General features: G+C 44.1%; 1 long non-coding RNA gene across 4 annotated transcripts; it reads right to left on the bottom strand.

Annotated features, from left to right (window-relative positions):
• Window positions 1-57: 57 nt before the first annotated feature.
• Window positions 58-20914, bottom strand: LOC122200235. 4 transcript variants are annotated; one of them, XR_006193765.1, is made up of 6 exons: window positions 19283-20914; window positions 18582-18714; window positions 17709-17847; window positions 17050-17221; window positions 9195-9302; window positions 8362-8740 (listed from the first exon to the last, which is right to left on the bottom strand). It is a non-coding gene; the product is annotated as an uncharacterized LOC122200235 (long non-coding RNA). The 4 variants fall into 4 exon arrangements; XR_006193774.1 differs by having other exon boundaries at window positions 9233-9302; XR_006193794.1 differs by lacking the exons at window positions 8362-8740; window positions 9195-9302 and adding an exon at window positions 58-154.
• Window positions 20915-27926: the final 7012 nt, after the last annotated feature.

The following is a 27926-nucleotide window of genomic DNA, read 5'->3' as shown; positions in this document are numbered from 1 at the left end:
TAACCTAGAGCGGTGTATTTGGGAAGAGCTTTTGGTCAGATCCTACCTCGTGGGCCACGGGCCGAACCTGCAAACCTCTGGCCACGACAGAGACTGAGCTCTTGCATATCAACCGCGGCTGGGATTGCAATCACCCTCCTTCGAGTAGGACAGCCTGTGAACAAAAACAACATCAACGAGTCCTTTGATCATTTTGTTGTAGAAGGAAACACTAGGTAGAGCGTTCAATTAGAGTTTCATGGGCCTTTCAGATACAACTAGATTCCTCGTACTCACAGTTAATTGAAACAAACAGAATAATATGTTTCTCTCCGATGAAGCTTTTCCATTTTAAAACGCTAAGTGTTAAGTTTTCAAGAAAACAGTTCAAACACAAACCGAAGTTTAAAACAATGTCTACAAAAATATGCGTAATGAGGGCTCTAAAGCACTGGCTTTTTATTGGAATAAAATATATGTACAAGAAAATTATTCACCAATGTTAAGAGTACAATCCGATGAGTTTCATGAATGCATATGGTAGTTCCCTCTTAATCTGCTGGAGATATGGTCCCAAGACCCCCAGTAGATGCCTGAAACTGTGTAGAGTACCAAACCCTATATATTCTATGCTTTTTCCTATACTACAGATCAACGATAAAATTTAATTTATAACTTAGGCACAGTAAGAGATTAGGAACATCATCAATAAAACGGAACAATTACAGCAATATATTTTGTGTATATACAAGTTATGTGAATGTGGTCTCTTGCTCAAAATATCTTATTGTACTTTTTGTACAACACTTAAAATTTTTGTTTTAAATGTTTATTTTTGAGGGAGAGAGAGACAGAGTACAAGAGGGGGAGGGGCAGAGAGAGAGGGAGACTCAGAATCTCAAGCAGGCTCCAGGTTCTGAGCTGTCAGCACAGAGCCCGATGCGGGGCTCCAACCCACAAACCGTGAGATCATGACCCGAGCGACTGAGCCATCCAGGCACCCCAATACAATACTTTTTGTACAATACAAGATACCTGTTGTATCTTTTTTAATGTTTACTTATTTTTGAGACAGAGAGAGACAGAGCATGAGCAGGGGAGGGGCGGAGCGAGAGAGGGGGAGACACAGAAACTGAAGCAGGCTCCAGGCTCCGAGCTGTCAGCACAGAACCTGATGCAGGGCCTCAACTCACAGACCGTGAGATCATGACCCGAGCCGAAGTCAGACGCTTAACCAATTGAGCCACCCAGGCGCCCCAGTATTCACCCTTCTCGTGTCGACGTGAGATGATCAAATGCCCGCGTGATGGGATGAAATGAGGTGTAGGACGTAGACATTGTGACGTAGCCTTAGGCTACTAATGACCTTGTGAGGATACATCAGGGAGGATACTCTGCTTCCACACCGCTGTTGACCGAGGATACCTGAGACCCCAGAAGGCAAAACCTCAGATGAGGGCGGACGACAGTGAGCTAACCACCACCGCAATCGTGTTCCCATCACCTTAAAAAGGGTCCTCACGTCTCTTTGTAGCCCATCTTCTCCACCCACACACTGGTCCTTGGCAGCCATTCAGCTTCTTCCCGACGCTATACTTTTGCCTTTTCTAGAACGTCCTTTAAATGGCATCACGCAGTATGTAGTCTTTTGTTCCTGGCTTCTTTCAGTTAGCATAAATCTTTTGAGATTCATCCACGCTGCTGTTTAAAATAGCTTTCGGGCTGTATACAGCTTTGGCTCTGGCATTCAAGGTCCATATGACATGAACAGTACTTGTAAGCTTCGTTTGACGATACAGATTATTTTTTCTACCCACAAAGTTTGAAGTACCTCCAAATCGCTGGACAACAGCTTTCTGCTCTTCTTCTCCATTTGCCCTGTCCTCATTCACTCGCTTTTTCTCCCCACAAGGAATAAGGAGAAAGCGTGTGAGGGGGACGCACTGACCCATGTATCGATTCTTTTACTGGACCATGTTCCGCCTCCTTCGAAGTTAGGACACCCACCCACGTGAACTTTTTGGCCAATGGGCCGTGAGCAGAAGTGATGTCTGCTCCTTCCAGATATCAGCTGTGACCCTTGCTGTCCTAGTAATTATGGCAGCATGTGTGGAGGGGGATCCTGGGTCTGTGAGCGACTGTAATCAGCAGAGACCTCTGCCAAGTGTGTTGGACGTGAAGCACGAGCAAGAAACAGCAAACCTTAGGTTGCGAGTAATTTTAGCGGGGGCCTCTCACTGAAGCACAGGGGCACCCTCGTCGATCCTGACTTAACAAGAAAGGAAGCAAGTGACCCGGCCGTGTGAATGACATCACAATTATTGATTGTCATCGCCCATCAGGAGGTTATTATTCTTTTCCTCCTGGCTTACTCAGCAGCTCCAAAGTAAACTTTCTCCCTTTATGATCAATTGCATCGAAAGACCAAACGTGTTTGTTCAACTTGGTCTCTGACGCAGATGGTCATTCCTCAAAGAGATCATGGCCTTCCTGCGTGGCATTCGATTTTAAACGGAGTGTAATGGGCACAAAGTAATCCCTCCATGGATGAGAGCAGTCGTCAGCAATCAGGCTCTGGAGCAGACACGTCTAGGGCTCACCTGTGATTCCTCTTCTTCGTGAACACAGCTAGGTTCCATCCTCCAACCCCTCTGCGCGTGAGTCACCTTCGAGCCCGGACATCCGAGAGCAGATGCGTTTGTCCGTACTCTTTTTACCTGAATGGCTGGATGCAGAGGAGGACAAGGCCCTAGAATCAGCAGGAAAGAAGGAGCCCGGGCCTCTAAGTGACAGCACAGAGCCAAGTCTCCCCACTCCCTTAGCCCTCCATCGACCTGCTTTGGGCCATGTTGCAAGCAAGCAATACCCTTTACTTTCTGAAGCCCCCGAGGTTTGAGATTTGCTTGTTACCTCGGCAAATGTTAGTTATCCGAATACAGAAGCTAATTAGCAATGCTACAGCACCACCGTTTGAAAGCATACATTCCTTTATTCACACACACACACACACACACACACACAGACAACCCTGTGAGCCCCACTGCGTTTATGAGAAGAGAAGTTACTTACGTGACTTGTCAAAGCCATACACGATAAATGGCAAGTATCAAAATTCATTCTGTGTCCTGAATCTAGGACGGCAAGAGACGGCTACGGTGTCTCGGCAATTTACGGTTTCAGCTTTAGCAAAAATATATAATGATTAACACATGTATACGTATACTTCACGGTTTAGACAGTAGTGGGTTTAGTTTCGCCATCTCTTTAAGGCTTGGTCTCTGCATCTGATGTGATGTGGTCAAGAGGAGATTATAAGCGAGAAAAATTGGGACCCCTCGAGAACAGGATGACCCTCCGTGGTTGTTGTTGCCTCGGACTCTGGTGATGAAGATACTCTGCGGAAGTCAGTCCTTCACTGCAGAACCGAACGTGCGCACACCTGATACGGGAGTCAGAGGGCCTGAAGGAAGATCCAGGGAAGGTGCGGCCGCTGTAGGTCCGGATCCTGCTTCACACCGATGAGGTCAATCAGCAGATCCGTCACAATGCATCTGAGCTTCCAAATGGTTAGATTCCTTTTTGGCTTTCTTATCCCCTAAGAAATCTTCCTTATGACCCATGCTAGCCAGAAATTTGCAAGAAAGGCAGTTCGGGGAAATGTATGTCAGCCTGGTCAAACTGTCACTTGCAAAGCCACCACCGCAGCATTTAATGTTTCGCTCCGTTAATATTGAGCAGTCTGCAGGTACTGACTGACTGGCCAGGGACTGTGTGTTCCCCGCCTCCAGTTTTCGGTGACCTTCCCATTCTTCTGGTGTCCAAGCCCCCGCTGGTGGTTATTTCGCTTTTCCAAAACCATCTTTCAGGGAAGGTGACGATACTGGTCCCAAACACCTCGCAATAGCTTGAAGTCAACGCCACCTCTTGGGGACATCCACTTCATCTGGAAACCACAGGCCTCTGCGGCAGGGGACCACAGAGATGTGGTCTTTGGAAACCATGCCTGGAGATAGTGGTTCCCAAAGAACAGGACAGGTAGGCCTGGTGGATATAAAGTGATTGTAGATGATACGGGCACATGTTCATTTTAATAGACATGTCCTTTTAGTGTGCAATGGAAAGTTGATCAAGAGATATAATGAACCAAAAGTTTTAAAGTAAATCACTTAAACGAGTGCTTTCAAGCTTTCTTCTGAAATAGTTTCACATTATAAAAGTGTGCATGTTTTTAGATTTACTAAGTAAATGATAGGGAGTTGATATTTAAAAACATTAAGTAAATGCCATTACAAATGATTCCCTGAGATGTCAAAAATCATGAAGGTAAAATTCAAACTGTTGAGCTTTGAAAGTTGCTCCCACATGAGAGAGGTTAAAATCCTGACCTTTATGACAGTCCAATGAGAATCCTTAATTCTACAAACCAGCTAATAACACCCTCTCCTCTGAAGCCCCCAACCCAATTTCTGCAGGCCCCTCTTGTGTGGAGTTCAAGTTCTCATGATCCTGTGTGGTAATCTCCTGAAGGCCCTGATTGTGTCACATGCTTCGGTTTGTGCCGAACTAAACAGAGGGTTGCCTAGACATCAACACCGGGACAGCCCATTCATCGCAGCAGCCACACCTGGATGTTCCAGAAGGCCTTGGAACCGTTGACTACGTGATGTCTTCCAAGAAATCAGGGAGGAAAAGCAGAAATGCCCACACACTTGAACCCCGCCCTTCTCCCAACTCCTTGTACGTGCAAAAACTCAAGACGAATTCTCCTTCTCTAAAATTCTTAGCCAGCTCTTAAAAAAAAAAAAAAAAAAAAAAAGAAATCTCTTTGTTCCAAGACTGTGGGTGCCAGAGTCAGAAATGCCAAAAAAGGAGGCCTTCCAAAAAGGGAGTGTGCTTTTTGATATCAGCCTTTCTGCTTATGTACCTGAAGGGCAACCTTGGCTGGTTGGATTTAGGGAAGCAGAAAACAGACTCCGTTGACATTCATTCTTATGATTCAGTCATCTTGGGTCACTGCTCATAGGTTTCTATTCCTTTGTCTCTATGGCCCTGCCTTTATGGAGAGTTTAGGAGTGCGGGACATCCAGGGGCACTAGGGGCTCTCTGGGGCTCATGGCCCCAGCCCAGTCAGTCACATCTCAGAATGTGACTTGCTTTCTTTTTCCTCAGCCTCCCTCCAAACCTGGTAAGGAGTTTTCCTCATGGATCACCCACATCTTAACACAGTTCTTGCTATTCTTGGTGCCAACACAGCATCAGTCAAGGTTAGCTTCCTTGATTAATGGCAGAAGAAGACAGCAGATGCATATAAATAGGCCTTGTCTCATTTCTGAAACGGATCAAATGTTTCTTTAAAAAGATTATTGCAGAAAGTAGACTAGAAGCGATTAGTCAAGATGGTCCAGGTTGGGTTTCCTGAATGTGTTCTGGTGTGTGTGTGCATGAGTGAGCAAGCAGGAAGGCCAGCGACTGGGGTTCGGGGGTAATGCATTGGTACATACAGAGGTGGTGATGGATCTGGAAAGGGAAGGACTGAGGAAGAGAAAATTAGTCTCCCCAAATTTATCATAGACCCAAATACTGTTGACCAATGAGATCTTACCTAAGAGTCAGGGATTTCAGTGGTCTAATGAGAAATTTGCTGCTATGAGTGTGCAACTGGCTACGACCCAGTCCCATGTTTTACCAGCTCCAGGCTCATCGGGAAGTCTGTTGCCAACGCTTCCGCGGCTTTTTTCCCATTTTGCTTCCCCCTCAGCTCCCCCCCACCCACCTCCGAACAAGGGCAGGAGGCAGACAGTCAACTGTGCCTAAATATGCCTGGTCCAGGCCCATCCCTCATCCCAGTTTGCAAGTCTTCCTGCCAATGGGCCATTTGGCAACCACAAATCATGAAGATTATTAAGTGGAGTGATGGGAGATTTTGACGACAGACTCCTACATTTCAGTCTTCAACTTTTAAAGCGGATTTACCTTTCAGTTCAAATTTTACTGGAATAATTGAGTGGTGGTCAGAACCCAGAGGTAAACACACCCAGCATGTAAAATTTAGAACGGGCTTAGTCATCAATTTCAGAACACCTAGTTCAACTCTTCACTAAATTCATGCTTAGATCATTTGAAATAACATACACATGCTTCAGAAGAAGTCTTTACCCCTTTGATAAAAACTCCTGATTTTTACCACTAACAGGCCTCACCACACATGATAAAACCATACCTGGAAGGATTGATCCTGGGGGAAGATCAAGACCCAGTACCAATGAAGCATCATGAACCTTATCAAGTTATTGGCAGTGAGCTTCTAAGACAAGCTCTTGTTTCCACTGTGCATGGCTGAGGAAGTTGCTTTCCTTTCATTTAAATCCACTATCAAATAACTGCATGCATTTTGTCATCTGAAGCATTTAGGCTGCACATGATTTAGCTAATGACATTTAGGACCAAGAGAACTCATTAATACACATGCTGGTGGACTATTAAAAGAAACCACAAGGTCAAACATGATTTGGGGCTAGCAGAGTATTTAAAAGGCAATGCTGTAAAGGGAATAACTTGATTCACACAAACAATCTTGACTCCACAAATCCCACAGCCCCCCCTCACTGACCCCCCCCCCCCGCCCCAGGAGTTACTTATGTGCAGGGGAACATATCCATGTTTGTGTGAGATTCTGATCTCGAACTCAGCAAAGATTGTCTCCTTGGCTAAATATTTCCATTTTTATATGAATCATGATTGCAGTGACATCATGCTTGGTAAATATTACATAAGGAATTAGAAATTAGTTTTGATCAATCACCCTTAATGGGGGGTGGAATCATCTCACTTGAGATTATGAAAGTACTTTACAATATGCTTTCCCACCTCATTATTTTGGTTTCAGGGTTCACCAGCTTTCCAGATCATTTGTATTATGAAAGCCATTAACTGTAACTCTTGTTCATTTCGGGAGGTGTAGATTCTGAGTCACATGTAACACATTTTCTCAAAATATTACATGGCAACAGATTTTTAGCGTCTTTTTGAAACTCTCCCGTTAGCAAAAGTATCTTCTCTTACCATTCCTCAGAGCTATTCACCATTCATCTTGCATGTTGTGAGGCAACTGCTCTCCAAAGTGAAAGATCCCAGGATATGTCTTCTTGGTCTTTCTTAATAAATCATCTGTCAGTCAAATCTCCTTGAACCTAGACAAGGTGTCTCAGCTTTGGGTTTTCCTCATGGCTCAGCCAGTGTTCAGCACATCACAAAATAAAGGCACAGTAAGGACGAAATGAGGAGCTAGGGGGTTGAGTCTCTTTCTAAGTTTTTCATTCTGTGCTATAATTATCCATTTACATATATCCCCACCAGAAAGTACATTTTACAAACTGGGGTCGTATCTCTTTCACCTTTTTATCATGGCACACAAGCACAGAGCCGGATCGAGTTCTATGACTCAAATCTATGTCAGGGTAATTAAAAAAAAATTAGTTCTCCTTTTGTACTTCCGAAACATTCTTTGGTGTCAGCCCAAGATATTATCTGCAGGGCTGGAAAGTTGGGAATGCAAAGATATAGAAAAAATTGGTGCTTTTTTTTTTTTCAATTACCAAATTAAGTTCTTTCATCAAGTCTTGGGAGCTAGGATTTTCTAGGAAGTTTCCCTGTGCCTTGGGTAGGGTTTCTGAACGTAGCTAATGGCGCTGGCCTACAAGATTGCCATTGGGTTCACTATGATGGCCACAGAGGGTCCCATTAGCCCCCCCAGCTGGAGGACAGACCACCAGAGGCTGGAACTGGCTGCAGCCACATTTTGGGAGATTGTCATCAGCAAAGTTGAAATGGACTGAGACAAAAGGAGGGGTCCTCTATGAGGTGTCGTGTGTGACAAGAACTATCTCGATATATCTCAAAAATATTGATAACTATATCAATACCGATAGCTAACAAATTGCTTCATTTCTCTTTCTCGGTTACTGATTAAATAGGACAAGTTCTATGAGCTTCCAAAGTAATGAAAGTTATAAACTAACTTTCATTAACGAACTAATCTTTTCATTGATGATATACAGTGTGGATAAGGATCTGGATTTAGCTATAAATATAGATACAGATATAAACAATATCTGGGGCATGCCAGGTGGAGCCAGGAAGAACGAGAGATGTTCAATTCACGATCTGCTTAATGTTCTCAAACTGTGTTTAGTAACGGTAGCAAAATGCCCGCCTTCTCTGTGTCTTTTGTTGTTGTTGTTGTTGTTGTTGTTGTTGTTGTTGTAGTTTAGGAATATGTGATCAGGGGTGGGCTTGCTTTTTCCTTTTTTTAAAAAATATGGATATGGATGTGATCATTCATTTATTTTTTAAGAAAACATTTATGCTTATTATATGCCAAGAGTTATGTTTGGAAGACATTGAGGGATTTTAAACAGAAGAGTGATATGATATTTTTGACTTTGGAATATGAGACATGATTTTGTTTTTCTCCCAGGACTGCTTTCAGATGTGTTCTGCCAGATCCTTTCTTTCTCAACCTTTGACCACATCAGGGAAGATCCTGTGGGTTTCCAGTCACGTTCAGCTCTAAGAACAGTCCTACTTTGACAAGGGACTCGTTTACAGATATGAAAAGTCCAGTAGAAACTAAATCGAAACACCAATCTCACATTCAATCCATAGTTTCTTCTGTTCCTTCAGCTCAGTCCCGACCTGGGGCTTGGAGCCTGCAGTAGGGATCCAGTCTATCATTCCTGTTTCTGGGTCCTCCAGGACTAGACTGGAAGGAAAGAAGAATTAAAGGAAAGGGGGAAAGGTTCTTTTGTGGGTGCATTTCCAGGTTTCTTGAGAAGACTCTGTAAAATTGTACTGTATACGTCTCTGATGTAGGCTGTGTGTTCTAGAGATCCCCTCTAGCAATATCTCCCCAGCCCCTGCCTTTAAGAGTATATCCCGTTCCCTCACTCCTGGTAGGTCAGGATACCTTAAAGACAGCCATAGCCCACCTTCCTTTCTGTGGCACCCATTTTCCCATGAAAATTTGCATATTCCTGCTGGGAGCTCGGGCCTATGCGTTATTTTGTCTCTTCCCCTCTTTGAGTTGTCGCCTGCCTGTATCTCACACGTGCTGACAGACTCCCCGGGGCGTGCAAGTCAAGTTCTCCCTAGAGTCCTCTATTGTGCTCTGCTTCTGGTCGCTCACTCCAAGTTAATGGCATTCAGTAAACATCTACCTGGGGAGTGAGGCTCCAGTGTCCTTCTTCATAGTCACCTCTATTCGTCATGAAAAATTCTCTTATATCCCACATCCTTGCCTTGAGGGATAGAGCCTTCTCTTCTCTCTAGGAGGAAGAAAGGAGAAAAGTCAAAGCATCCTTTCCCTTCACCCCGGTCCTCGGGGATCCAGCAGAGATGCTGGATACACTGGTGGGAGTGAGAGAACTTAGTCTCACTTGGCGACTGCTCAGTAAGTTCTGGAAGGGAGTGCCTGGTACTTCTACGGCTCCTCGGAGTAACCTATTGTTCTCAGTAGTGGGGCTCCAGACAAATCCCCAAGACAAGAGCAAGACCCCTAGTACACAGTACGGTGAATCTTGTGTACGTAATACCGTGCTGATAGTGTGAAGAACTGACTAGAAGGAGATGAGACCAGAGATGGGGATTTCAGATAGCTATCCAGGTGAGAAAGGCATGGGGTTTGAGCTGAAGTCATGGTAATGAGAGGAGGGGAGGAAATGGGTTCATTCAGGTTTCTGGCCTGGGTGAGCCATCGCGCTGCTGGCAACGACACGACGTAGAGAAAGAAGAGGCAGGCTTTGAGAACCAGCTGCTACGAGACTGGTGAGTTGTCTTTGTCACGTTGAGTGTGATGTCTCCAGGGGATATCAGGCAGCAAAGCCCACGTAGGTGTATCGCACGCGGCTCAAAAGAAGGGTCTGACGGAGGGCTGTAGTTGGAGGAATCCTCAGCATTCAGGGGGCTATGACACCACAGAAGCATTTGGGGTCACCCAGGAGGAGTGTATAACATGCCAAGGAAAGGGGGCCCGGTCAAGCCCCAAGAAGCACCTGCATTGGAAGGCTGGGTTGATTTCTATGGAAGACTCAGAAGGGCCCCAAAAGGTAGGAGGAAAAAGTTCTCTGAAGGATACTGACAAGAGAATGCACCCTCCTTCCTTAAATCCTTTAGTATATGTGTCCCTACCCCCCGGAAATTCTGCCCCTTGCACTTCGTTTTCTTGTCCTGTTCTCCTTTTCATCTGCTCTAAAGTGCCTCCTTCCTCGATCAGCTATTTCGTAAGTTCTCGAAATGAAAGACTTAATCGCTTTGCTCCGGGGATTTGATGGCTTCCCCAGCCGTAAGCTCCTGACAAGGGCGTCTCAGACGATAGACAACTAACTGGAGGCATGTTGTTTCTGTTCCTCAGGTAGGCTGCCAGCTTCTTGGGCTGGTGGCTGGGTGCCACGAGGCTGCTGCACTTCCCTGCCACTCTCCCCCTCACACTCTGTAGCTCCCCCTTCACAGTGGGAGCCGGTGCTTTCTGTTCCTTGGCAACCTAGACGCTCAGAGGTTCCGAAAGGCTGAGCCGTCGGTGCCCGGTGCCCGTCAGGTTTGACAAGCAAATGGAATTGAGTGGCTGATTCTTCACGTTGCTGGAAAACACCTTGGTGTTACTGGCCGAGGAGAGAGACAATCATCGGATGTTACCAGTGCTATTTTGTCATGGGGCTCTGAGTGCTCTCTTGAGAGGGGTTATCACGAGGCCCTTATTAATCTCCAAATAGAGATTTCTATTCTCACCAGTGGATTTCTATTTGGTGGATGGAGAAATGGAGGGGAGAGTCATAAAGAGGGCCGAAAAAAAGTGTTTCTCAAGATACCCCAAGCCAAATCGATACACTCGGGAGGAAAGAACGCAATATGTGAGGTCTGGTTCGCTTTATAAAAGCATCGGTTCAGCCAACCACCTACTTTGCTGAAAATAAAATGAGTACTTCTCCCTCTCTGCATGCTTGCCTCTCCCAGCTCCCGGAGCGTAGGTCCAAACTCACATCTGCTTTTGTTTTCCAGTGCTTTTGAAGTAGCGAGCCAACACACAACACCGGCCCTCATGCCAGGATAACCATGCTATCGTGTGGGCAAGCTTTGGGTTCCACGCCCTGTGTGGCTCTGCCGAAGTCCTGGAGGAGGTTGATGGGGAGGCCAGGACCGCTCCCCGGCTTCAGACTTTCAGGCCCCTCCAGGGAGCTGCAGGCATCCACACTGCTTCTTTTTCTCCGTTCTCTGTATGCGTTCCCTGCTCTGGCGGGGAGTCCCTTCTCTCTTTCCAGCGGAACACAGACAATTCCTTAAAAATGCCTGGCAGATATGTGTCTGTGAGCATGTACCTAGACTCAGGGGCATGGTATGCAAGTTCCTAACACCCTCCTCAAGACAGGAGCCTCTGCTACTTTCAGAAAGATCCACGTAATTCCGGTATGGGGGGCAAAAAATCGCAATTTATGATGATAAAGGTCATCAAGTGATTAGAATGTTTTAGGGCAAGGAAGCGTTTTCATACGTAAGCTGCGTGCTTGGAGAGTCAATCTGTAGCGCAGGTTGTACGATCATGACCAGAGCGTAAGTGACATAAGATACAGGCAAGATGTTGTGCATTCACCACAGCGGTGCCTTTGACCAGGCAATAATACTGGAACAAGAGCAGATATTTACTGAGCACTTGCTGTGTGTCACACGCTCTGAATCTCATCACTTAGCTCTCAAAACAGCTGTGAGGTACAACCTAAGCTTACCACCATTAAAAAACATTTTTTTAAAAGTATTTATTTATTTATTTTGAGAGAGAGAGAGATCGCTCACAAGTGGGGGAAAGGCAGTGGAAAGGACAGACAGAATCCTCAGCGGGCTCCAGGCCATCAGTGCAGAGCCCCATGAAGGGCTCGAACCCACCAACCGTGAGATCATGACCTGAGCTGAGATCAAGAGTTAGAGGCTTGACCGACTGTGCCACCCAGGTGCCCCTGATGACCGCCATTTTACGAATGGACAAACCGAGCTTGAGTTGGCTTTAACGGCTTGTACGAAGTCACCCAACTCGTGGTGGGAAGAAAAGATGGCTATTAACTAAACCAGTAGAATCTGTCTTCAGAGAGTTTTTTCCCCTGCTAGAAATTTTTTCCCCTACTAGAAGATGTGTCATCCAAATGTTCTCATATGCCTCGTTTTACTGGAGAACCTGCCAGCTGTAAATCATAATTAGTAGTCACAAAATAAAGTTTCTTTGTTCATAAAGCCTGCATGCACGTAGTCTTAGGCCTAGAAAAATGATAATAAATACTGCATATTTTGCAACAAATATTGCCTGTTAATGATATTACCATAACATTTTAATAATTGTCATGAACCACATTTGTAGAATGCATTCATTTACTTTCTAATCTTAGTAAGCACGATACAGTAAAAGCACTCAAAAAATTGACTTAACATTCTACAGTGTCTCAAGTAATTTTTCTGGATGCAGAATTGCTGGAACACATCCTAGAAAATATTAAGCTCTGATTGTTTTCTTGTGCTTTATCTCTCTCTCCTGTAAATGTAGTTAAAACAAAAGGAATTTTCCATGATCTTTGCCCCATATTTTTTTTAGCAGAATAATAACATATCAACCATTGGGCTCACTTTCCTTCCCATACCTTCTTCCTATTTTTTTTTTAATAATTTTTTTTTTAAGTTTATTTATTTATTTTGAGAGAGACAGAGACAGCGTGAGTAGGGGAGGGGCTGAGAGAGGAAGAGAGAGGAAGAGAGAGGGAGAGAGAGAGAGAGAGAGAGTCCTAAGCAGGTTCTGCCAGTGCAGAGCCTGACACAGGCCTAGAACTCACGAAACTATGAGATCATGACCTGAGCAGAAACCTAGAGTCAGATGCTTAACTGACTGAGCAGCCCAGGTGCCCCATTGCCTTACCTTTTTCTTGACAGAAATTGTTTTGACCTTCCCCATTTATTTTTTTTTTAATGTTTATTTACTTTTGAGAGAGAGAGAGAGGAAAGAGTGTGCATGTAGGGGAGGGACAGAGACAGAGAGAGAGAGGGAGAGAGAGAATCCTAAGCAGCACAGAGCCATACATGGGGCTCCAACACACAAACCTGAGAGATCATGACCTGAGCCCAAATCAAGAGTCAGATGCTTAACCTACTGAGCCACCCGGGCACCCCTGATCCATCCCATTTCTAAGTATATCCCAATTCGGCCATCTGAGGCCCCACCACGTCATTGGCCAAACTTTCTCTGTCCATTGGTTTTGGAGCCTCTTCAGGCCACAGATTCCAAGGCTTCATTCCTCTGCTCCCAGCTTGTCTCCTGGCTGCCAGGCTGCTGCTTCTGCTGTGAGCACAAATGTGGTCACCAGTCCACCAGTCATGGCAGCACGTTCCCCACCCCCTTCTCCTTCCCTGTCGTACTCGATGCCAAGCTGGAGACAGGCCGCTTACTCACAACAGAAGCGAGACTGTAACTTCTGACAAGATTATACTAAGAATTCGGAGCTAAAGGAAGAAGAGTGCCACACAGAGACTCTTATTAATGCAAATAATAATATGTAGATTATAACACAGACATTCACTATATGAGTCATACCAATCCACAGGGTCATTCTTCCGACCACCTCCCTGTTTAGTGCCAGCTCACTCCCACGCAGCATAGGTAACATCCCTTCCCCTTGCCCCAGCATTTTAATCCAGAGGGTTGGCCAAAATTAATGTAAAGAAAGGAGGGAGCTGTTTCTTGACCCAATCTAAAGTCGGCTTCCTTCCTTCTTTCTTTCTTTCTTTCTTTCTTTAAAAAATTTTTTTTAACATTTATTCGTTTTTGAGAGTAAGAGAGACAGAGCATGAGTGGGGGAGGGGCAGAGAGCGAAGGAGACACAGAATCTGAAGCAGGCTCCAGACTCTGAGCTGTCAGCACAGAACACGACATGGGGCTTGAACTCACAGACCGCGAGATCATGACCTGAGCTGAAGTTGGACACTTAACCGACTGAGCCACCCAGGCACCCTTCCTCATTTCTTTCTTAGGGCCATCTTCTCCAGGATGATTGACTATATAAATATTCCTTCCTTTTTAGGAAATATCCTGCCCTTTCCACGGGTGTGGTCAGACCTAAAGCCTCAAGAAAGGGCTGCTATAGCTCCAAACCAAGAGATTTACCAAAGCCTGTGCTATTCACTTTTATTTTATTTTATTATTTTTTAATATGAAATTTATTGTCAAATTGGTTTCCATACAACACCCAGTGCTCATCCCAACAGGTGCCCTCCTCAATGCCCATCACCCACCCTCCCCGCCCTCCCACCCCCATCAACCTTCAGTTTGTTCTCAGTTTTTAAGAGTCTCTTATGCTTTGGCTCTCTCCCTCTCTAACCTCTTTTTTTTTTTTATTTTCCTTCCCCTTCCTCATGGTCTTCTGTTAAGTTTCTCAGGATCCACATAAGAGTGAGCACATATGGGGGGCGCCTGGGTGGCTCAGTCGGTTAAGCGGCCGACTTCGGCTCAGGTCACGATCTCGCAGTCCGTGAGTTCGAGCCCCGCGTCGGGCTCTGTGCTGACTGCTCAGAGCCTGGAGCCCGTTTCAGATTCTGTGTCTCCCTCTCTCTCTGACCCTCCCCCGTTCATGCTCTGTCTCTCTCTGTCTCAAAAATAAATAAATGTTAAAAAAAAAAAAAATTTTAAAAGAGTGAGCACATATGGTATCTGTCTTCCTCTGTATGACTTATTTCACTTAGCATAACACTCTCCAGTTCCATCCATGTTGCTACAAAGGACCGTATTTCATTCTTTCTCACTGCCACGTAGTACTCCATTGTGTATATAAACCACAATTTCTTTATCCATTCGTCAGTTGATGGGCATTTAGGCTCTTTCCATAATTTTAAATAACATGATCTGTGAGAGAACAATCAAGGCCACAGTGAACGTCACCAAATTCTTCCTGATTCCTTTTCAAGCTCTCTGCCACCGAGAAGGAATGTTTAGCTCACCTCTCTGTCATGGTTCTGTTTCCCCTGCAAACAAACACTCAGTGAAGGAGCCACAAGATGGTGAGCTCCAGTGGTAGAACAAAGCATGGTCAACACAACCCATTAGTTAATCTGTACCATTAATCCAAACTTAGAAACTTTTCCATCTTTGCAAGAGACAAAGATGTGCTGAAAGATGCAACACGTCCCTGCCGACCAATACGGATCTGCTTACCCCCTTTCAGACATTTCCCCAAGGTTACGTTTGCCTCACTGGGCAGGCTACTCCGCTGTCTTTTCCTGGAACAAAAGGACAGTGAGCCTCAAGGGTAAGTTTAAGATTCCCCTCTCAGAAGGCTTGAAAAATGCTTAAAGCCCCCATAAAGAGTTCAAAAACATTTAAGGCTTACACACGATCAGGTTCAGCCTGCGGCATAAGCAAACTTCTCGTCTGTCTTTAGATCTTCATCCGAAAACCACAAGTAACGTCTTACGTGCACCTAAGAAGCCATGTGGCTCAGTCCTGCCCTAGATCACCCACTGGTAGGTGTCCCTGGCCTTGGGCTCCCTGGCCTTGGGCCACCATGCTGCAAGGATCCCACCAACAGACCGGACCCAACAGCCCATGGATGAGGGGAATTAAGGGGATTCTTCTGGTCCTGCTGACCATTCCGTCCTTCTATTCAACTTTTGCCCCAGCAGTAGGTGGGGCTCATGGAGCACCCACTCTGACACCCAATTTCTGCCAATATTCCTACAATAGAAAGGGAACAGTATCCGCAGCCTCTCGTTTTCTTTACTGCAACCAGAACTAATAATTTAACCCACCCCAGACATTTGTTGGAAGAAATAAATGGCATGATTTACCGGAAAATACTTTTTTTTTTTATTTTTATTTTTTTTTTTACAAAATGCTATACAAATGTTAATTGTGATTATTATCTTCTATGATAAAAAAAAACTGTGGGTTTATTTCAGTTCACTCTTTTAAGTACCAAACTGCTGTGTCTATTACAGCCTTATGAAATTCTACTCGTGGTCATGATTTCTTGGGCTGTTCCTTGTATTTTCTCCAGGTTCTCTCCCCTGAGTTTTGTAGGCACTTAAGATGGGAACCCTACTGACCTACCATCAGGGCTGTTGGCGAGAGCTGCTTTATTTTTCCAATTACAGAAGTTTATGATACCTGAAGATCATCTCTAAAATGTCTTGATTCCATAACGATCTTGTTGTTTTTGAAACATTCCCCGAGACTCTACCATATCCAGGACTCACATCTACGGTTGCTTTGAAATTGTAGAGTTGATCAAAATATTTGGGGGCACCACTGAGAAGTAAGTATAATTTTTAAAATCCATGTGGTGTCTGAGTTAGTGTCCTGGCCCCTGATCTGATACCTAAACCAAGTTTTGCCTGTGGGAACTCATTCTACACAATTGTCTCATTGTTACTGAACACAATGTCTACGATGATCCTGAAAATTCAAACACTCTTCCCAGAGTTATCTCTTTCGACCCCCGCCTTATTTTTCTGACCGAACTGTCTAAGGTTTCTTCTTCGCTCTTTTGTGAAGCATGAGAATCCCGAAAGGTCGATCTCTGAGGCTCTCTCTTCCATCCATTTTCACGTTCAGGGAATCTTTGTAAAAGGCTGTCAGGTCCTCCAAGGGGTGTGTGAGACGCAGGGTCATCTTAGAGTTTTATGGCATTGAAGAGATCCAACAGACACATGTCAGAAGACACCACAGGGGCTCCCTTGGTCTGCCTAGGCACACCGTAGAGTAGCTTGAGCTGGACTCTGAGGGTGGTTCTAGTGAGGATAAGCTCCGTTCTGCTGCACTAGCAGATAAAACTCAAGACGCGAGGATGACAGTCCATGGCTCAGTTGTGTGATGGCCACGCCCATCGGCTGGGCTCCCCTCCAAGCACTAATTTGGGATCCACGTTTGTCCATCTTGTGATGCCACCAGATCACCATGTGGCTCCCCGGGGGTGCTGTGGCAGGGGAAAAGAAGGCAGCACCCTGGCTATTCAGTGTCTCATCGTGGAAGAAACAGAAGTCATTTATGCTCACCTATTGTGGGCCAGGACTAGCCAGGTGGCCTCGCCAGTCTCTAGTCGGCTGGAAATTGGAGGGAAGCCCCTGGAGTGTAGAGTGTATCACTGCAGTCACGTTGCTGGCTAATTCCTTTGATGCCGGTCAAATCTGACTCCCGTGACTGGCACGCAATCTTGCTTCCACTTCCCTGAGAAAAATCAAGTTATTATGATACTTTCTTCCTTTCTCAACCCTAGTTTTCTTTTTCTTTAAAAATTTTTTTTCGGGGGTGCCTGGGTGGCTCAGTCGGTTAGGCGGCCGACTTCGGCTCGGGTCATGATCTCGCGGTCCGTGGGTTCGAGCCCCGTGTCGGGCTCTGTGCTGGCAGCTCAGGGCCTGGGGCCTGCCTCCGATTCCGTGTCTCTCTCTCTCTCTCTGCCCCTCCCCTGCTTGCTCTCTGTCTCTTTCTCAAATAATAAACATTTTAAAAAATTAAAAAACAAAACTTTTTTCAATGCTGATTTATTTTTGAGAGACGAAGAGAGACAGAGCGGCCAGGCTCTGAGCTTTCAGCACAGAGACCTATATAGGGCTCGGACCCACAGACTATGAGATCGTGACCTGAGCCGAAGTCTGACGCTTAACCAACTGAGCCACCCAGGTGCCCCCCCCCCCCCCCCAGTTTTCTTTTTTACCTCAACAGAGACGTCCTGAGGAAGTGTCTTTCCTCATTTCTGGAGTAGGTGCTCCATAAATAGTTACAGAAGAGTACCGAGAATGTCCATATATTTAAGCAGTAAAAACTCTGATATCTTAGAATCATGTTATAGTATTCTAGAGAAAAAATAAGGGGACAGAAGGGATAGTTGAAACAAGGTTGGTGGGTCTTCATGACAGATGAAGCTGCTTACTGGGCAAATAGGGTTTATTACACTGTCGTGTCTACTTTTGTGTGTATGCTTGAAATTTTTCATGAAAAACAGTAGAAAAAAAGAATCCGATGTCTCACTTCAAACAAAACTTGAATAAAATGGTTGCTTTCAGAGATAGACACCCCATTTCAAACAGCTGAGTAGAAGAGTTCATTCTAATAGGTTAATTTTAGGATACTGAAAGAATAGAATCCAAGAATATTTTTTGGCTCTCAGCCCATGGCTCTTTAAAAACTGGGAATTATACACATTTTCATTCACGGAAAGTTTCTCAGGGTTATTTGTAAGTGAGCACGGACTTGGTGGGGCTCTTGGGCTCTGTGACATGGCTCCCCCCCAACTTGAAACGCCCTATTTCCACCATGCTATTTCTAGACCGTGATTCGCTGACATAATTTCTCTAAATCTATGCGGAATATTAATATTTCTATTCTGTTTAATAGCTTTAGTCACGAGTGTAACCTTTCATGGTCCCACCTCCCCTTGCTTTTCGACACCTTCTTTGTATATGAAATCATTTTTTAAAAATAAACCTTTTATTTTAGAATAATTTTAGGTTTACGGAAAAGTCGTGAAGATGGTGCAGAACGTTTCCGTCTACCCAGCACCCGGTCTCCCCCGTTGTTAAAATCTTACCTCATCGTGCGACACTTGTCACAACTAACGAACCACAATGGATACATTATCAGCAACTAACGTCCATACTTTACTCAGAGTTCCTTAGTTCGACACGATGTCTTTCTTCTATTCCATGACACCACCTGCAATACTGTGATACATAGTCATCGTATATGAAGTAATTTTTAAAAGAACATTTGTGTTTCTCCAATGCATGGGATCGACTCAATATTTTTCCCCGAATATTCATCTGGCCTGGGAAATGTATGGTTCCCTTTGAAAATACTTTATTGATTCAAAATCTGTCTTCTCTCTGAGCATCCCATTGTGAATAACGTTTTGAAATTTCAAGACAGGGGAAACCGCCCCCCCCCCCAACCCTCTGCCCCAAATCCTCTATCAATTTGAGTTGGTCTGTGCTTCAGGCTTTGAGTTCATCAGGACTTTTCTAAGCCCCACACAATGGAGACAACCCAGAGTGAGATAAAGTCCCATCCATTAATTTGTCTGCCTCCCCTCCTCAGTGTAAATTAGTTCTGAATCCCCTGAGCAGTTTTTGCTAAAGGAGAGGAGAGAGATTATAGCTCCCAAAACTTAGTGCATGGAGGCCTGGTGTCCAAAAGCAGGAAATTATGTTCCAGGTGCAAAGCAAGTGGCACAGAAGATGCCCCAGAAAGGGAAGGGGAAGGAAGAAAAGCCCCACACTGGAGGTGTCTCACCTTTGACCTTGGATATCCAATCACACCCATCCCCGCGCTGGCCACAACTGACTTCTTGCTAGAGAAGCAGTGACCATGTCTTTGCTGCTAGAAGAGGGCAATCGCAGGAAGGCAAAAGCTTTAAAGTCGTTACATTAAAATTCTCCTTCTTTAAATGATTGTGCCCAGGATGAAGCTCCAAGGCCAGTTTTGGACAGCCTGGGCCCGGCTTTCACTCACTTTCCCTGAAAGGAAAGCCACGTGTGCAGGAAGGGACGCTTGCCAACCTCCCATTGTTCAGAGGGGCCTGCTTGGCCCAGTGTCAGGACAAATATCCCCGCCAAGGTCTCTGACGCCCAGTGGACAAGCACACTTTCTCACTGGGATGTCACCACATCACCTCCATTCTGTCCACCTGGGCTGCTGCTCCCACCAACCACTTCGGCCCTCGTGATGATGCTGGGAAATCACCAGTCGTGCTACCAGAACACCCGACTGGAGGGCGTGCAGCCAAACAGCACTCCAGCCTGGTCAACTATGAAAACCGCAGCTGAGGGGATCAGAGGGTGGCTGAAACGAGCAGCACCGGGCCTTCAGTGTTCCAAAAGGAGCTGAGCAGGGGACAGTGACCCAGGAGTCATTGGCCACTTTGCCCCCGGGAACAGTTGCTGATTCTGGGTGTGGGAAAAGAAGCTGAGCTTTCCCCAGGCAGAGGCCCCCACAAAAAAAGAGAGAAACCAACAGAGATGGCAGCAGTCATTTTGGCCGGAAATTTAAAATTAGACCTGATGAACTAGGATCCTGGTGAGAGAAGTGTTCAGAGAGCCGAGCCTAGCACGTGGGTCGTCGTTGCCTGTGAGATATTTCCCTAGTGCCGGGAGTTTGAGAAGCTAAATGGGAAGTTTCTGAGAAGCATATTTGAGTAATTGGTAATCTTGCTCTATTGAAGAGACAAGGATCAGAGTGCGGGATCAACCGGAAGGAGGTGTCCCCATGAGATCAGGCTCTTGCTGTTGGCGTTGAAGGTAGAATTGGCAGAAAAAATGCAGAAGAAGGCCCCGTTTAATCTGAATCGCAGATACACAATAAACATTTTTATAAGTATGATCCAGATACTCGGTAGGACATACGTAAAGTACAAAATTATTTGTTGCTTATCTGAAATTCAAATGTAACCATTTGTTTTTGTAATTTGTACGTTTTAGATCCGTAACTGTTAAATCTGGCAACCCCACTTGGTAGACTCGTGGGGGGCCGAACGGTGGCCTCCGAAGCTGTCCACACGCTAGTCCCTGAACTTGGGCGCACGTTACCTCATAAGGCAAAAGGGACTTGGTACGTGTGAATAATGACGAATTGTGAGACAGGGCGGTTATCCTGGACTATCCGGGAATCACAAGGGTCCTTGCAACAGATGAGCAGCGATGTCAAAAGCAGAAAGAGGCAACGTTACCGCAGAAGTAGAGAAATAGACTGGAGGCTGGCACACTGCTGGGCTTGAGAAGGACGAGGATACCATGAGCCATGCGGGTGGCCTCCAGAAAGGAGAAAAGGCAAGGAGACAGATCCCCCTAGAACTTCTTGAAAGGAGGGCAACCCTGTCCACACACTGATCTTAGCCCAGCGCAAACTACGTCAGTCTTGCCACATACAGAGCTGTAAGGTAGTAAACTGTGTTGTCACAAGCCACTAGGTGTGTGGTAATTTGTTACCGCAGCAACAGAAAACAACAGGGTAGCAATAGGGTTAGCCTTGAGGAGGAAAGTTCCTCAGAGGTCAACGGAGTCTTAGCAAAGCTCCAACTCGGCTTCTAATGATCTCTTGAATACTTGGATTAAGATCACCACCTGCGGGGCGCCTGGGTGGCTCAGTCGGTTGGGCGGCCGACTTCGGCTCAGGTCATGATCTCGCGGTCCGTGAGTTTGAGCCCCGCGTCGGGCTCTGGGCTGATGGCTCAGAGCCTGGAGCCTGCTTCCGATTCTGTGTCTCCCTCTCTCTCTGCCCCTCCCCCATTCATGCTCTGTCTCTCTCTGTCTCAAAAATAAATAAAACGTTAAAAAAAAAAATTAAAAAAAAAAAAAAAAAAGACCACCACCTGCCAAGCAGAGGGACAGGTGAAGTCTCTCTGATGGAAGATAGCTGAGAAATGAGAAACGCTAAAAATTTTACTAGCATCGTTCAGCATTAAATAACAAAATGACCAGACAGAACCATATGGCTGAAAATGTGAAGGAAAATATGACAACGGGAACTGTCTCATAGGTGATCCGAATATTGGAAATTGCAGACAAGGACCTTATAGCTTTGAGTCATATGATTGAGTAGAAGGGTAAGCGTGGTGAAAATAGATTTTTAAAATGAAAATCTCATGAAGAAATGAAATCTTTCAAAAAGAATAAATATTCTTGAACTGAAAAAAAAATGAAAAAAATTACAATAACTGGAATTATGTACTCAATGGATAGGTCTAATATCAATGGGTACACAGAAGAGAAGGTTAGTTAATTCTAAGTTATCCTACGTTAGTTAGTTATAGCACTAAGGTGCTGTAAAAACATGTGGGACATTGTCAAAAGTTCTACTTTCGTGTAATTGGAATTCCAGAAGGACAGGAGAGAGAGAATGGATCAGAAGTAATATCTTAAGAGACAGCGGTCAAGAATTTTCTAAAATAATGAGAAATACGCTGCAAATTTGAGCTCAGCAGAACCCAAGCAGGTTAATACAAGACCTGTGAGATGATAAATTTAAAACATCATTGAAAGATAAACAAGGAGCATTGACCAAATTGAAAAAAAAAATTTTCTTTTTTTTTGATTTTTAAAAAATGTTTATTTATTTCTGAGAGAGACAGAGACAGAATGTGAGTGGGTTAGGGGCAGAGAGAGAGGGAGACACAGAATCCAAAGCAGGCTCCAGGTTCCGAGGTGTCAGCACAGAGCCCGACGCGGGGCTCGAACTCACGAGCTGTGAGATCACGACCTGAGCCGAAGTCGGACGCTCAACCGACTGAGCCTTCCGGGCTCCCTGAAAAAACCTATTTCTGAATGGAAAAGCTCAACCTCATAAAGATGTGAGTTTTCCCCAGGTTATTTTATAAGTTTAATGTTTATCTCAGTTAAAAGAACATGGTATTAGCATATGAATAAGCCAATAAAACAAAATAGAAAATTCAGAAATAAATTTAGTGGTAAAACTTTAGTATAGAAAATCTGAGGGGAAATGGTGGACTTCTTATCAAGTTGTGCTAGAATAACTGTAGAAAAAAGGCTAAAATTGGATCCATCGTACACAAGGATTAATTTAAAATCAATCAAGTACCAAATGTAGCCCCATCGATACAAGTTCTTGAAGAAAACATGAGTGAATTTCCCTTAACCTGAGATGAGAAAGGCTTTACAAACTATAACTCAATATCCAGAGGCAATAAGAGACAACAATAGACATATTAGATTACTTAAAAAACAAACAAACAAACAAACTTTTGCATGACAACAACACCAAAACAAAGTAAAAAAAAAAAAAACAACAAAAAATAAAACTGGGGCCGCCTGGGTGGCTCAGTCAGTTGAGCTTCTGACTTTGGCTCAGGTCATGATCTCACAGCTTGTGAGTTCAAGCCCTGCGTCGGGCTCTGTGCTTACAGCTCAGAGCCTAGAGCCTGCTTCTGCTTCTGTGTCTCCTTCTCTCTCTGCCCCTAACCCACTCGGATTCTGTCTCTGTCTCTCTCAAAAATAAATAAACATTAAAAAAAATTAAAAATTAAACTCAATGTCAATAAAGAAAATATTTGCAATTTATATCACAAAGTATAAATAGCCCTAAATTTAAAGAAAATAGATAAAATGACTGACAACCCTTTTGCGTGCGTATGCAAAATTATAAATTTAATATTAAAATTTAAAAACAGACCCTAAAACAAAATCAAAATTAACAAATGAATCTATGTACTAAGTTGTTGTCCTAATCATAGAGAAGAACATTTCAAGTGACCTTAAAACAGTATAATGTAACAATACACCTATAGTCAGGATACATCTTAGGGTCAGAAAGAATTATGAGGATGTTTTAAACTATTTTTGGGAACCATATTAAGAGTATTAACATTCCATTTTTTATTAGAAACTATTACATTTAGGAAATGATTTTCAGCATAAGAGAAACAATGCATAATATAAAATAAAAGATGTTAACACCACAGCATTATAAATTTGATTTGGAAACATTTCAATAAATTCGTTCATTTTTCTCTAAAAATAAAATGTGTTTTCTACTTCTATTAAAAATGCCAAGAAACGGTAGTCCGTCTAGTTATACTGACCACTTCTAACATCCAGACCGTGGTCTCTAAATGTCATTTCCCAATAAAATAAGACAGGGCTGCTTGGGAGAAAAGGCTCATTCCAGATCCAGGGAAGAAAAATGTTCTAGATGAATCGGGAACATTTTGTAGCATCCAGAAAACAAGGAAGTTATTCAAGGTTACTGGGGTCATATTAAAAGAATTTCGTACTCGACTCGTAGGCAGTCCCACCAGCCAAAGAAGAGATCATTTGAATGTTAAAAAGGAGAGTAACCATAATGGGTCGAAACATATGAAGTTAAAACCCACCCATTTATAGTAACACTAAAACAGAAAAACTGCAACAACATCGTTAGTCACCTTTGAAGAATCAACTCATTCTTCGGAAAACTGGTAAAGTAAAAAAATATACTTTATATTGTCTTTCTTGCCCATGTTATACCTAAGAGTAACCGAATGCTTGATGAGCACCAGTTTTTATCTGTAATTGAATTCCAGCCAATAAAAAAAAAAAAAACCCAAGAAATAATAGAATTAGAATATTAGCATTTTGCAAACCCTAATGAAATAATGGATCTAGTAACGATAACCAAGACTGTTAAAACCCTTAGATAAACTTGATAAAGAATAAATCAGGCTAACCATGCTCCAACCCACCAATCCATCTGAATGTCACCAACAAAAGAAACAAGCACCTGATAGATGCCCCTTGAAGATGCAGTGGAAAGCACACATCAGTTCTGAGGGATTCTTAACAAAACATCAGACCTGAATGTACCAAGTTTCTGGATATACCACCATGTCACAGGAAATACAAGAGATAAAGGAAAAAGCTTAAAAATTGCAGATGTAGGTAGCAAAATCCCGAACGTAGGAGGCTCTACAGAACCAAACAACCAACGTTTAAATAACTGAAATATATGGCAAAGGGAAAGATAGAAAGATTGAGGGAGGGGGGGAGAGAGAGAGAGAGAGAGAGAGAGAGAGAGATTGAGTCCCTGTAGATGTGATATGAGACTAACCAACCAAATGCAGACAGCAAGAGCCCTTGGGAGAGGGAACTCTTTGACATAGAATTTCTAAGGTATTTAGGGTTGAGGACAGCCAGTGTCATACGCAGGCAAATGCCACGGCGGGGGGGGGGGGGGGGGGGGGTCAAGGTCACCGCTGCAAAGTGGAGTGGGGAGCCTCCGAGAGGAAAGCACACAAAGAGAGCGTGAGTGGGGACCCCAGTGCCAAGTCTACCCTTCTTCCACGCATGCTCAGGGCCCCCCTGGCCTGAGAAATGTACACGCACCTTTGGGGCACATGCGCACGTTACCCCCGAGTAGGAATCGCCTCTAAGGGTACCCCAGGGTTAAATTCCTGCCACCGCAGACTTTGAACTCCGTATTCACTTCAAATATTATTGTCTTCCCACATAAGTCAAGGACTGCATTTTCACGTAGATTAGATTCCTCACTTGATATTCACGTTACCCTAAAGATACGATCTCTACCTTCCACATAAGAGACTCTGAGATATTAAAGACATGTGCAAGTAACACATGATAAGACACAGAGCCTGACTACACATTCTAAGTTCTCTTCCCTTAAAGTCCTTATAACTGAGGAGAAATTAGCCTCTATCAGGCCGGCCTGACTAATCCTCTCTAGTGAACGATGACAAATGTCACACCCTCCCTTCTATGCTGAACTAACCTCCATCATCAGGGAAGTCCTATAGGACTCAACACCAAAAGTAGATCTCTTGGGGAAACTTTCTTTCTCCTTCTCAGATCAGTTTTATTTTGGAGTTGAAGCCAAAAGAGAACTTTTCTCCTCCCCAATCATTTTGAGACATTCAGATTAAAATGACACCCTTGTCAAAGTGTTCTTAATGGTGCGCTCAGAGCTACACAAATGAAGACAGATGATGGAGGGGAGAGGAGGGGAGAAGAGGAGGTGTCCCTGAATTGATTAGAGATTGCTCAAAATGGATCATGTTCAACTGAATGATCTTCATTCTCTCCATTGTTTTCTGTTCTGATGGAACAGCATCTGACTGGTAGGCGGAGACTATTTTGTGTCTTTTTTTTTTTTTTTTATGTAGTTGCCAATTTTCCCCACTTGTGTCTTGTCATTTGCAGACACAGCCTTCTCTGAGATGATGACACGTGTCTGTGTGGGAGCGGGGCTGTGCCGAGGAGGGGCTCCCCAACGTGGACTACAGCCTGCTAAGGTGAGGACTAAGTCCTCAAAAAGGGACTCTGGGCAAAAACGATCTGTTGCTCATCCTAATAGTGATTCGAGAGGAAACCGAGGAAAGAGTTTCATAAAGACGCACGACACGATGTCTCAGCGGTGTCCTGTGTCCCAGCGCTTCCGACCGCATTTGTATGAAATTCAAACTACAAGCCCCTCTTTGCTGGGGAGTAGATCACTGAAGTGGATGGCACAGGATAGATATTCCACATAAGCTCATTCCCTTCTCACATCAGCTACTAAATGCATTGGGATAGGCAGTTAACTTTGCTCAAGCTAGAGAACTCCCCATATGGCAGAGTCTTTACATGGAAGAAATCACAGCAAAAAAGCAAAGTGGCACTCTAAATTCAGCCGGGCTTTGAGCCCCCTCATTTCCATTGTTTGCTTGTCTTTTCTGCCACGAAAAGTTGCAGACTAGATTATAAAGAGAATATTTTGTTTCCATCACTTATGACCACATCAGCTGACATATTTATAAATGAGACAAACTTTGAAATGATATAAAATATCAAAGCCAGGGAGCTAAGTTATTCGTGTATTGGCGTGTCGGTAATGACCATAGTCAATGTGCGATCCCATTCCTGCTAATGGATTCAAGTTAATGGCACCCAGCTCAAGAGACCCCTTGCCTGCAGCCATTTGTGCTTTGCTGGTTATTGCTTTCTTTGTCTTCACTATGAGTACGTGAGCCTGAATATACAAGGAATTGTTTGGTTTTAAAAGAGAGTTCTTTCATAGCTAGAAGGCCATTCTGTCAGGAATCAGCTTTCAGCTGATGCTTTGGCGGACTGCTTCCCAGTGTAAAACGGAGACACTGGTAAAGATCTATTTTATAACACGCAAGCAGTATTTGCCCATTGGCTGCCTCAATGAGCTGCCTCTAATCTCATGTCAGTGGTTGGTTATCAAAAGGTTAGCAGGTAGTCATCTGTGCTCAGGGGAGTTCTTAACCATCCAGAGGTACAATGAACATGACTGGGGACGCACAGCGCTCAGACGTGTAGTTTCAATTTCAGACTTACTCTGAAACTCACTCACATGTTTCAGCCGGTTAACAGCAACATGTCTTTTGTAATATTTGCTTTAAGCAGTACAGCCCCTCTATAAAAACTATCATAAGGTAAGACAAGAGTAAAAAAACAAAAGTTCTCATAATTCATCCAGAAAATTGTCAGTGGTGCTAAACCAAATTGGAAACTGAACTGGGGCACCTGGGTGGTTCAGTTGGTTAAGCAGCCGACTCTTGAACTCGGCTCGGGTTGTGATCTCACGGTTTCGTGAGTTCGAGCCCCGCCGCATCAGGCTCTGTGCTGACAGCGTGGAGCCTGCTCAGGATTCTCTCTCTCTCCTTCTCTCTCTGCCCCGCCCCTGCTTACACTGTCTCTATCTCAAAAATGAATAAATAAACTTTAAAAAGAAAAAAGAAAGAAAAGAAACTGAACCAATGACAAGCAATCTTACCCGGTATCTTTTGGCACAAATGATATCCATTCTTAGGTTTGGGCCTCGTGATCTCCTGAGTTTTGTTTTTTTTTTAATTTGACGGAATACTTAACACTTTTATTTCATTGAGTGTTTCTACTCGAACACTTTATGAAGACTTGCCCATTTATAAGAAGTGAATTACCATTGCAATGATCTGGAAACGGGAGATGGGAAGAAGGAAGAAGAGGTAAGCAGGAGAGGCATTTTTTCCTTGTCAGGACATAAGTGGGTAGGGCATTTTAAAAACACTCTATAAGTGAATCTGTCCTCCGATCTCAATTAAAAATCATCTCTTATTTTGGGGAAGCTTAAAGCAGGAAGGTCACACTCTAGTAATCAACTGTTCATGGGTGGAGCGCTTTTTTCACGTTGCATTTCTTAGTTCAGTCCCAGATATGTCGTAGGGGCTTGTTGACCCTTTGCTGACTGTATTAACTAATTAATTAACAAATGAACTAATTGTAGGATTTCAAATCAGATGCCCTAATATTGAAGAATGTGTGATAGGAAGATAACACAACAAAGGAACACTCATGAAACCTACACTCTGAATTTAGAACATACAAATATTTTATAATAATTGCTTCAAATGTTTTTGTGAAATCACATATTACAAAAAACTTTGAAGTTC

Source organism: Panthera leo, chromosome A1 (genome assembly GCF_018350215.1).
Source record: "Panthera leo isolate Ple1 chromosome A1, P.leo_Ple1_pat1.1, whole genome shotgun sequence".
In the NCBI taxonomy this organism is placed as follows: domain Eukaryota; kingdom Metazoa; phylum Chordata; class Mammalia; order Carnivora; family Felidae; genus Panthera; species Panthera leo.
The sequence above is the reverse complement of the archived record's forward strand: the minus strand, read 5'-3'. Positions and strand labels throughout refer to the sequence as shown.